The sequence below is a fragment of the Crocuta crocuta genome, unplaced genomic scaffold (genome assembly GCF_008692635.1).
Source record: "Crocuta crocuta isolate KB4526 unplaced genomic scaffold, BGI_CrCroc_1.0 scaffold54, whole genome shotgun sequence".
NCBI lineage: Eukaryota > Metazoa > Chordata > Mammalia > Carnivora > Hyaenidae > Crocuta > Crocuta crocuta.
The window spans coordinates 607,881-620,930 of record NW_027530356.1 but is presented as its reverse complement, the minus strand read 5'-3'; the positions used below and the strand labels follow the sequence as shown (position 1 = coordinate 620,930).

The 13,050-nt window shown below is 37.1% G+C and overlaps 1 pseudogene; it reads left to right on the top strand.

The window, feature by feature from the left end:
• The first annotated feature begins 10,112 nt into the window (after positions 1 to 10,112).
• LOC144233055 (60 kDa heat shock protein, mitochondrial pseudogene) lies at positions 10,113 to 12,011 on the top strand (annotated as a pseudogene).
• Positions 12,012 to 13,050: the final 1,039 nt, after the last annotated feature.

The following is a 13,050-nucleotide window of genomic DNA, read 5'->3' as shown; positions in this document are numbered from 1 at the left end:
CATCATGCATTAATAAATAATTAATAATATTTATTTATTTATTATATTTATATTATATTTATATTATATTATTTATATTATATTTATTAATGTTATTTATTTATTTAATAAATAGTTAATAAATAATTGTGTATGTTTATATATTCTATGATATATTACATGTATTATACATTATATTATGTAGTATATGTACATTTATTTATTAACTAATCCACCATAATGAATAGGGCATGAAAACAACACACACAAGAGACTTCTCTGAAGGGCCAGGTTCTGGTGAACAGGGGATTCTGTACTGCAAAGCCCTACAGAACCTGTTCTTCCTAAAGCCATTGCATTCTAGAGTAGAAGATGTAGCTGACTTTTCTAACACAGAAACAGACCCAGAGAGATAGAAAAAAATGAGACAGAGAAATATGTCCCAAATGAAAGAACAAGATAAGATCACAGCAGGAGACCTAAGTGAAACAGAAATAAGGAATATATCTGATAGAGAATTTAAAGCAATAATCACGACTTAAGAAAAGGTTGGAGGATATCAGTGAGACCTTAACAAACATATCAGAGGTGAAGAACTCAATAAATGATATTAAAAATACAATAGATAGAATAAATACTATGCTTAGGAAGCAGAGGAATATATCGGTGACTTGAGGGATAGAGTAATTGAAAATGATTAAACTGAACAAGTGAGAGCAAATACTGCATAATGAGAATTGAGGTAGAGAATTCAATGATTCTATCAAACATAAAACCATTCACATTATAGGAATCCCAGAAGAAGAGGAGAGAGAAGGGGGAGGGGTGGTCAGGAAATATATCTGAAGAAATAGTAACTGAAAAACCTGAATCTGGAGAGGGAAACAGATCCCCCAACAAATTCAGCCCAAGGAGGTCCATACCAAGACAATAGTAATTAAAATGGCAAAAAAAAAAAAAGTGAAAGAAAAGAATTTTAGGGGGCCCTGGGTGGATCAGTCAGTTGAGCATCTGACTTTGGCTCAGGCAATGATCTCATGGCTTGTGGGTTCGAGCCCCGCTTCAGGCCCTGAGCTGACAGCTCTGAGCCTGTAGCCTGCTTCAGATTCTGTGTCTCCATCTCTCTGCCTCTCCCCCATTCACATTCTCTCTGTGTCTCAAAAATAAATAAACATTAAAAAATTATAATAAAAAAGAATTTTAAAGGTTGCAAGAGAAAAGAAAACAAATACATAAAAGAAACCTCATAAGGCTATCAGCTAATTTTTTCAGGGGAAACTTTGTAGACCAGAAGAGAGTGGCAGGATATATTCAAAGGGCTGAAAGGGAAAAAATGCAGCTAAGAATTTTCTATCCTGCAAGTCTATCATTCAGAATAGAAGGGCAGTAATGGTCCCCAACAAAAGATAAAAGAATTCATAACCACTACAATTGCTATACAAAAAATGTTAAGAAGGACTCTAAGTGGAAAACAAAAACCATAAGTAGGAGTAAGAAAAATAGGAAGTACAAAAGCAAAAAAAAAAAAAACCTTTAAACTTTAAATATATCTACAAAAATCAGTCAAGAGAAGCACAATATAAAAGAATATAAAATATGATACCAAATATCTGAAACATGAAGGGGAAAGGAGGAAAGAATGAGTTCAAAATTAAAGCACCATCAGTTTAATATAGACTGCTATATGCATAAGATGTTATATATAAACTGAATGGTAACCACAAATCAAAAAGCAGTAATAGATACGCAAAAAATAAAGAGTAAGGAATCCAAGGACATCACTAAAGAAAACCAGCAAACCATGAAAGAGAGAAAGAAAAGAATGGATCAGAGAAAAACTACAAAAACAACCATAAAACAAAATGGCAATAAATATATATCTACCAATAATTACTTTGAATGTAAATGGACTAAATACTGTAATCAAAAGACATAGGGTGATGGGGCACCTGGTTGGTTCAGTTAGTTAAGCATCTGACTATTGATCTTGGCTCAGGTCATGATCTCATGGTAACCAAGGTTGAGCCCCTCATCGGGCTCTACACTGACAGCACAGAGCTTGTTTGGGCTTCTGTGTCTCCCTCTCTCTGCCTGTCCCCTGCTGTCTTTCTCACTCTCTTTCTCAAAGGAAATAAACTTTTTTTAAAATGTGGGAAATTTCTGGGGTGCCTGGGTGACTCAGTTGGTTGAGCTTCTGACTTTGGTTCAGGTTATAATCTCATGGTTTATGGGTTCAAACCCCATGTTGGACTTTGCTCTAACAGCAAGGAGCCTGCTTTGGATCCTCTGTCTCCCTCACTCTCTGCCCCTCCCCAACTTGTGCTTGCTCTATCTCTCCCAAAAATAAGCAAACAAACAAGCAAAAAAAAGCCACACAGGGTTATAGAGTGACACAATGGATTAAAAAAAAAAGATCTATCTATATGCTGCCTCCAAGAGATTCACCCCAAACCTAAAGCACCTGCAGATTGAAAGTGAGGGGATGGAGAAACACTTATCATGGAAATAGATGTCAAAAGAAAGCCAGAGTAGTGATATTTCTATCAGACAAAATACTTTAAAAGAAAGTCTATAAAGAGACACAGAGGATACTATATAATAATAAAGGAAACAATCCAACAAGAAGATATAACAATTGTAAATATATATGTACCCAATATGAAAGCGCCCAAATACATAAAAAAGTGAATAACAAACATAAAGGAACTAATTGATAGTAACCCAATAGTAGTAGGAGACTTTACATTGATGGACAGATCATCCAAACACAAATAGTGTTTTGTGTTTGGCTTTGAAGGACACACTGGACCAGATGGATTTAATATATACATTCTATCCTAAAACAGCAGAATACACCTCAATTTCAAATTCATATGGAATATTCTCTAGAATATATTACATATTAGATCACAAACCAGGCCTCAACAAATTAAAAAAGAGCAAAGTCATGCATGAATCTTTTCTGATCACAAGAAAAATCTGGAAAGACCACACATACATGGAGGTTAAACAACATGTTACTCAACGATGAATAGGTCAATCAAGAAATCAAAGAAGAAATCAAAAAGTAAATAGATGGAAACAAAAATGAAAACACAACAGTCTAAAACCTTTGGGATGCAGCAAAAGTGGTTCAAAGAGGGAAGGTTATAATAGTACAGGCCTAATTTAAGAAGTAAGAGGGGTGCCTTGGTAGTTCATTTGGCTGAGCATCCAACTCTTGATTTTGGTCATGATCTGATGGTTTTGTGAGTTCAAGCCCCTCATGGGGCTCTATGCCAACTATGCATGGAGCCTGCTTGGACTTCTCGCTGACCATCTCCTGCTCACATTCTCTGTCTCTTTCAAAATTAATAATTAAACTTAAAAAAAAAAGAAGCAAAAAAAGTCTCAAACAAACTAATCTTACACCTAGAGGCTAAACAAAGACAACAAATAAAATGCAAAATGAGCAGAAGGAAGAAAATTATAAAGATTAGAGCAGAAATAAATGACATAGAAAAAAAATAGAACAGATCAATGAAACCAGTATCTGGTTCTTTGAAAATTTCAAAAAAAGTTGACAAACCTCCAAACAAACTCATAAAAAAAGTCTCAAATAAAGAAAATAATAAATGAAACAGGATAAATAAAAACCAACACTGCAGAAATACAATTGTAAAACAATTTTATAAAACTATATGCTGGGCCACCTGAGTAGCTCAGTTGGTTAAATGTTCAGCTCTTGGTTTCAGTTCAGGTCATGATCTCATGATTCATGAGTTTGAGCCCCATGTTGGGCTCTGCACAGATGGTGTGGAACCTGCTTAGGATTTTCTCTTTCTCTCTCTCTCTGCCCCTCCTCCACTTGTGATCTTTCTCAAAATAAGTAAATGCACTGAAAAAAAAAAAATATGCCAACAAATTAGACTACCTAGAAGAAATGGATAAATTCCTAGAAACACATAACCAACCAAAACTGAAGCAGGAAGAAACAGAAAAACTAAGCAGACTGATTACTGGCAAGATTGTGTCACTAATCAAAAATCTTCCAATATACAAAAGTTCCAGGACCAGATGACTTTCCTAGCAAATTTTACCAAACATTTAAAGAAGAGTTAGTAACTATTCTACTCAAACCGTTTCAAACAATAGAAGAAGGAAAACTTCCAAATTCATTCTATGAAGTCACCATCACCCTGATACCAAAAACCAGATAAAGACACCACACAAAAAAAAAAAGAGAGAGAGAGAGAGAGAGAACTACAGGCCAATATCTCTTGATGAACACAGATGCAAAAATCTTCAACAAAATATTAGCAAACAGAACCTACAGTACATTTTTAAAAATCATTAATCATGATCAGGCAGGATTTATTCCCAGGATGCAAGTGTGTTTCAATATTCACAAATCAATCAACATGATACATCATATCAAAAAGAAAAAGGATAAAAAACATAATCATTTTAAAAGATACAAATAAGTACTTGACAAATCGCACATTTCGTGATAAACTCCCTCTACAAAATAGACTTAGAGGGAATATACCTCAACATAAAAAAGGCCATAGATGAAAAACCCACTGTAAACATAATACGCAATAGGGGAAAACTGAGAGCTTTCCACCTAAGGTCAGGAACAAGACAAGGGATGTTCACTTTCACCACTTTCAGTCAACTTAGTACTGGAAGTCTTAGCCACAACAATTAGACAAGTAAAAGAAACAAAGGCCATCCAAATTGGTAGAGAAAAAGTTATACTGTCACTTTCAAAGATGACATGATGCTCTGTGTAGAAAACCCAAAAGACTCCACCAAAAATAGCTGCTAGAACTGATGAATGAATTCATTAAAATCATAATATATAAAATGAACATACAGAAATCTTTTGCATTTCTATTCAGCAATAATGAAGCAGAAGAAAGAGAAACTAAGGGATCAATTCCTTTCTCAAATGCACCAAAAAGAATAAGATGCCTAGGAATAAACCTAAGCAAAGAAGTAAAAGATCTACGCTCTTTAAAAAAAAATTTTTTAACATTTATTTATTATTGACAGACAGAGAGAGACAGAGCATGAGCAGGGCAGGGGCAGAGAGAGAGGGAGACACAGAATCTGAAGCAGGCTCCAGGCTCCAAGCCGTTAGCACAGAGCCTGAGGCACGGCTCAAACTCACAAACCACGAGATCGTTACCTGAGCCAAAGTCGGTTGCTCAAAAGACTGAGCCACCCAGGTGACCCAAAAGACCTATACTCTTAATAGTATAAAATGCTGATGAAAGAAATTGAAGATGACACAAAGAAATGGAAACGCGGGGCGCCTGGGTGGCTTAGTCGGTTGAGCGTCCGACTTTCGCTTAGGTCATGATCTCGCGGTTCGTGGGTTCGAGCCCCGCGTCGGGCTCTGTGCTGACTGCCAGCTCAGAGCCTGGAGCCTGTTTCAGTCTGTGACTCCCTCTCTCTCTGACCCTCCCCTGCTCACGCTGTCTCTCTCTCTCTCTCTCTCCTAGAAATAAATAAAACATTTAAAAAAAAAAAAAGAAAAGAAATGGAAACGCATTCCATGCTCATGGATTGGAAGAACAAATATTGTTAAATGTCTACACTACCCTTAGCAGTCTACAGATTTAATGCAATTCCTATCAAAATACCAACAGCATTTTACAGAGCTAGAACAAAAATCCTAAGATTTATATAGAACCACAAAAGACCTGGAATAGCCAAAGCAATTTTGAAAAAGAAGAGCAAAGCTGGAGGTATCACAATTCCAGATTTCAAGTTATATTACAAAGTAGTAGTACCCAAAACAGTATAGCACAAAAATAGAGAATAGATCAATGGAACAGAATAAATAAAACTCTCAAGTATATGATCAATCAAATTTTGACCAAGAAGGAAAGAATATCAAGTGAGGGGCACGTGGGTGGCTCAGTTGGTTAAATGTTCGGGACTTCGACTTAGGTCATGATCTCCTAGTTTATGGGTTCAAGCCCCACGAAAGGCTCTGTGCTAACAGCTCAGAGCCTGGATCCTGCTTCAGATTCTGTGTCTTCCTCCCTCTCTGCCTCTCCTCCCACCCCTCTCTTTAAAAAATAAATAAGCATTAAAAAGAGAGAAGGAAACAATATCAAATGAGAAAAAGAAATCTCTTCAACAAATGGTGCTGGGAAAACTGGTCAGCTACATGTAAAAGGATGAAACTGGGCCATTTTCTTACATAATGCAGAAAAATAAACTCAAAATTGATCAAAGACCTAAATGTGAGACCTGAAAACATAAAAGTCCTAGAAGAGAACACAGCCACTAATCTCTCTGACATCAGCTATAGCAACCTTTTTTAAGATATGTCTCCTGCATCAAGGGAAATAAAAGCAAAAATACATAATTGAGGTGACATCAAAATAAAAAGCCTCTGCATAGTAAAGGAAACAATCAACAAAACTAAAAGAGAACCTACGAAATGTGAGAAGATATTTGCAAATGACCTATCTGATAAAAGGTTAGTATCCAAACTATATAAATAACTTCTAACTCAACACCCAAGAATACGAAAAATCCAATTCAAAAATGGGGAGAATTCATGAACAGACATTTCTTCAAAGAAGACATCTAGATGGCCAATAGACACATAAAAAGATGTTCAACATCATTCATCATTGAGTGTTGGTATAAATGTAAACTGATTCAGTCACTCTGGAAACCAGTATGAAGTTTTCCACAAGTTAAAAATAAAACTAGCCTATGATCCAGCAATTGCACTACAGAGTATCTACCAAAAAAATACAAAAACGCAACTGTGAAGAATTACATATACCCCTATATTTAGAGCAGGATGATTTATAATAGCCCACTAAATGTCTTCTCTGGCAAAATGTCTATTAATGTCTTCTACCATTGCATAAAGGGGCAACTACTCTGGAAAACATCATGGAGGTTTTTAAGAAAGTTAAAAATAGCACTATTCTACAATCCAGCAATTGTACTACTAGGTTTTTACCCAAGGGATACAAACATGTTGATTCAAAGGGATACATGCTGGTGTTTATAGCAGCATTACTTACAATACCCAAATTATGAAAACAATCCAAGTGTCCACTCACTGATGAATGGATAAAGATGTGTGGTGTATATATTGAACAGAATATTATTCAGCCATAAAAAAGAATGAAATCTTCCCATTTGCAACAACATGGATGGAGACAGTGTAATGCAAAGCAAAATAAGTCAGTCAGAGAAAGACAAATTCCATATGATTTCACTCATATGTGGAATTTAAGAAACACCACAAATGAACATGGAGGGGGGACAGCAAACAAGAAACAGATTCTTAACTATAGAGAACAAACTGATGGTTACCAGAGGGGAGGCAGGGGAGGATGGGTGAAATAGTAAAGGAGATAAAGGACAGCACTTGTGCTGAACACTGAATGATATATGGAATTGTCAATACACTATTTTGTACACCTGAAACTAATATAACACTGTATGTTAACTATACTGGAATTTAAAAAGAATAGAATGAAATAGAATAGAATAGAATAGAATAGAATAGAATAGAATAGAATAGAATAATAAAATAAAATAAAATAAAATAAAATAAAATAAAATAAAATAAAATAAAATAATATAAAATAGGGGCACCTGGGTGGCTCAGTTAGTTAAGCATCCAACTTCTAGCTCAGGTCATGATCTCACGCCTCGTGAGTTCAAACCTCACATTGGGCTCTGTGCTGACAGCTCAGAGCCTAGAGCATACTTCGGATTCTGTGTTTCCCTCTCTCTCTGTGCCTCCCCCACTCATTCTCTGTCTCAAAAATAAACATTACATTTTTTTAAAATAAAATAAGAAAATCCTATAATGCTCACAGTCTAAGATTGAACCTCCTATGTTTCACTTTTGGAAAAAAAATATATTTGGGAACTAAGGCCATGAGTGCATGGAAAAGAGAAGAGTGTTAAAAGTGTTAAAAGCCTTGTGACACCACATTTCAAATCCACAAAGAGCAAGAAGAATCCACAAAGGACAAAGTAGAATAGCAAGAAAAGAGACAGAATATGATGCTACAGAAATTAAGAGAAGAAAACTTCTTGAGATATAGTAGTGTTTGAGCACGCTCGGTGGATAGAGTTTAAAAAAAAAGGACATGATAAGGCATGATTTAGTTAATTACTTTGGATTTAGCTCTTCGACTATTATTATACCTTAAAGAAGGTAGTATTAAATGAATTTTGTTAAGGGTCCCATTTTCATGCATTTGGGCATGATGAAAATAAAGGAAGCAGATAAAATGAATGAAGAATGTTTTTAATCTAACAAAAATAACTTAGAATTAATATAGAGAGCAAATATCAACAACCATGAGGATCTGGAAGAGGGTTATCAATGACAAGTCTGTTAGGTAGGGAGCATTTTCATATGCTGCAGAAACATCAGAGAAAGTAACAATGTAAGCCAAGGCCATAGAAAAATACACCCAAAAACAGGTGGATAAACTTTTCTTTCTGATAAGAGTTGGGTAGTTCTTCCAGAATCAAAAGTATAAACATTTGATTAATATGAGTTAAAAGATTGAACCCCAGATATCATTTTATGAAATTATGGAAAAAAATGAGGAACAGTGAAGAATTAGGTGATGATTTCCTGTTTTTCAATGAACTGTTCCATACTCTTTCCATGTAACTCCAAACATCATGACTCCATATTAGATTTCAGAAAATTTAACGTATCAATTAAAGTCAGTAGATCAAATTTTAATTACTTAGAATCTAATTTTGTATATGGTTAGGAAATAATTCTGGAGAGACATGTAGTCTGGAGTTCTACATATTGTTTTTACATGAAAATAGCTAATTAGTCATGAAATGCGACAAATTCTATTTTCCGTTTACCTCTTACGTCTCTCTTTTCATCTCCATTTCTACTGTCACTATCTTATTTCTGAGCCCACTTACTTGTGTCCTTGGCACCAGACTTTCCTTCCTACAATCCATTTTCCATGTAACAGATACATTGATTAAAAAAAAAAGTATTTGAAAATGTCTCTTCCAGTTCAAAACAACTAAAAATAAGAAGTTATCTCCCCTTTCTCTTAAGAGTCTAATAAAATTACAGCAAGTGAAGATACTGGTAGAAAAACAGAAGAAGCAAAAGACAGCCCCTGTGTACACATGAACAGTTAACAACCGAGGAAAGCCCATATCCCATGGAGGTACCTGGCTCAAAGAGCAATGTCATGCCAGGTGGGAGTAGAAACCCTTTAAAAACAGTTAACTGAAAGTCTGTATACTGAAATATTACTCTAGTCAGGTGTCCCACACTCACTTCACTTTCAACCCCATGCTCCTTGAGCATTGCAGCCCAGTAATATAGTCCCAGGCATCCAAAAATAACACTCAGAGAATTAACTGCATGAGCATATGGTTTCTAATGTTATGGAATGGCTTCCAGTGCCCCAGAATAAACCTTTCCTCATTTTAGCATTCTTTTTTTTTTCTTTTAATTTTTTTTAAATGTTTACTTATATTTGAGAGAGAGAGACAGTGTGAGCAGGGGGAGGGTCAGAGAGACAGGGGACAGAATCTGAAGCAGGCTCCAGGCTCCCAACTGTCAGCACAGAGCCCGACGCAGGGCTTGAACTCACAAACTGTGAGATCATGACCTGAGCTGAAGTTGGATGCTTAATAGACTGAGCCACCCAGGGGCCCCCATTTTAGCAATCAAGGAGCAGTTTCCTTGTCTGCTCACCCCAAAGGTGACAAGCATGAATTCAGATCTGAGCTACCAGCACTAGTCCTCATGGTGGGAGAAAGCTAGCAGAGAAACAGGCATAAAAAGCAGAGGAAAATGACAACAGTCAGCAGTCTTCTATTCTTAGATATGAATAAACAAAGAATGCCAGATATACGGCAAAACAAAAAACTAAGATAAATAAAAACTGCTGAGCAAACAAGAAACAGATACATGAGAGAATATAAATAAATATAAAGAGAATTCTAAAATAAAAACCAGTGTATACTGAGGAATTGGAAAAAGTAATATAACCACTAAAGAACAGCAGGCTATGAAAACAAATAAATGTTAAGAATTCTCAGAAAGTCCCTCACTCGCCTCCGACGGCCTGCCTCATGGCCCACACGCCTTGCCGCTGCCCTGCAGAAATGCTTCGATTACCCGCAGTCCTTCACCAGATTAGGCCAGTGTCCAAGGCACTGGCTCCTCATCTCACTCGGGCTATGCCAAAGATGTAAAATTTGGTGCAGATGCCCTAGCCTTAATGCTTCAAGGTGTAGACCTTTTAGCCGATGCTGTAGCTGTTACTATGGGGCCAAAGGGAAGAACAGTGATTATTGAACAGAGTTGGGGCAGTCCCAAAGTAACAAAAGATGGTGTGACTGTTGCAAAGTCAATTGACTTAAAAGATAAATATAAAAATATTGGTGCTAAACTTGTTCAAGACGTTGCCAATAACACAAATGAAGAGGCTGGAGACGGCACCACCACTGCTACTGTCCTGGCACGCTCTATCGCCAAGGAAGGCTTTGAGAAGATTAGCAAAGGTGCTAATCCAGTGGAAATCAGGAGAGGTGTGATGTTAGCTGTTGATGCTGAAATTGCTGAACTTAAGAAACAGTCTAAACCTGTAACAACCCCTGAAGAAATTGCTCAGGTTGCTACCATTTCTGCAAATGGAGACAAAGAAATTGGCAACATCATTTCTGATGCAATGAAAAAGGTTGGAAGAAAGGGTGTCATCACAGTAAAGGATGGAAAAACACTAAATGATGAATTAGAAATTATTGAAGGCATGAAGTTTGATCGAGGTTATATTTCTCCATACCTTATTAATACATCAAAAGGGCAGAAATGTGAATTCCAAGATGCCTATGTTCTGTTGAGTGAAAAGAAAATTTCTAGCGTCCAGTCCATTGTACCTGCTCACGAAATTGCCAATGCTCACCGGAAGCCCTTGGTCACAATTGCTGAAGATGTTGATGGAGAAGCTCTGAGTACACTCGTTTTGAATAGGCTAAAAGTTGGTCTTCAGGTTGTAGCCATCAAAGCTCCAGGTTTTGGTGACAATAGAAAGAACCAGCTTAAAGATATGGCCATTGCTATTGGTGGTGCAGTGTTCGGAGAAGAAGGGTTGACTCTAAATCTTGAAGATGTTCAGCCTCATGACTTAGGAAAAGTTGGAGAAGTCATTGTGACTAAAGATGATGCAATGCTCTTAAAAGGAAAAGGTGACAAGGCTCAAATTGAAAAACGTATCCAAGAAATCATTGAGCAGTTAGATATCACAACTGGTGAATATGAAAAGGAAAAGCTGAATGAACGTCTGGCAAAACTCTCAGATGGAGTAGCTGTGCTGAAGGTTGGTGGCACAAGTGATGTTGAAGTGAATGAAAAGAAAGACAGAGTTACAGATGCCCTTAATGCCACCCGAGCTGCTGTTGAAGAAGGCATTGTTCTGGGAGGGGGTTGTGCCCTGCTTCGGTGCATTCCAGCCTTGGATTCAATAACTCCAGCTAATGAAGATCAAAAAATTGGTATAGAAATCCTTAAGAGAATACTCAAAATTCCTGCAATGACCATTGCTAAGAATGCAGGTGTTGAAGGATCATTGATAGTTGAGAAAATTATGCAGAGTTCCTCAGAAGTTGGTTACGATGCTATGCTTGGAGACTTTGTGAATATGGTAGAAAAGAGTATCATTGATCCAACTAAGGTTGTAAGAGCTGCTTTATTGGATGCTGCTGGAGTGGCCTCTCTGTTAACTACAGCAGAAGTTGTAGTCACCGAAATTCCTAAGGAACAGAAGGACCCTGGAATGGGTGGAATGGACGGAATGGGAGGTGGTATGGGAGGTGGCATGTTCTAATTCCTAGAATAGTGCTTTACCATTATTAATGAACTGTGAGAGGAAGCTCAAGGCAGTGCACCTCAAAAATAACGTGAGAAGTCAGTTGAAGGAAATGACTGAAGAAAAGGCTGGCTGATGTTTTAAGGAAATCACTATAACCATCAGTTACTGGTTTCAGTTGACAACATATAATGGTTTAGTGCTTTCATTGTCCATGCCTACAGATAATTTATTTTGTATTTTTGAATCAAAAGACACTTGTACATTCCTGATAACTGAATGCAAGAGCCATGTACCAATGCACTGCTTTCAACTTAAATCACTGAGGCATTTTTACTACTGGGGGTAGAGCAGAGAGAGAGGGAGACACAGAATCCGAAGCAGACTCCAGGCTCTGAGCTGTCAGCACAGAGCCCAGCACGGGCTCTCGAACCCACAAACTGCGAGATCATGATCTGAGCCGAAGTCGGACACCTAACTGACTGAGCTACCCAGGTGCCCCAATATTTATTTTCTTATTGTAGAATACATAAAAATTTTAAGCAGATACATGTAACATGTCAGACTTAACTAAAAATTATCTTCAAGAATTCAAAATTCAACATCTCATATAAAAGAAAAATAAGGGTTTTATTTAAATACTGGCTCAAGTAACCACTAAGAAGCCAAAGTTTTATTAAAATGATTGATAGGGGCACCTGAGTGGCTCAGTTGGTTGAGAATCTGACTTCGGCCCAGGTCATGATCTCACAGTTAGTGGGTCCGAGCCTCGTGTCAGGCAGGCTCTGTGCTAGGATTGTGGAGCCTGTTTGGGATTCTCTCTCTCCCTTTCTCTCTGTCCTTCCCCCACTGTACTCTCTCTACAAACAAACAAACAAACAAACAAACAAACAAACAAAGATGAATTGATAGAAACATAATATCCATAACAAAAGTGGTAGCTATGTCATTATGTGGGTCAATAATCCTCTATCCTGGGTGCCATAAGCACTACACTAATAGATTCCAAACTCTAAGAACACTGGCAAATTGGAAGACACCTGAAGAATGATTAAAAAGATGAAGATTGAGGGGTTATGGTTCAAGATGACCACATAGAAAGCTCCTAAACTCACTTCTGCTCACAAGCATGCTGCACCTGCAGCTATACATGGAACCATTCCCCCTGAGAGAAATCAAAAAGATGACTGACACCTACACATGAGGTGAAGGAGGAAAGAAAACCACACTG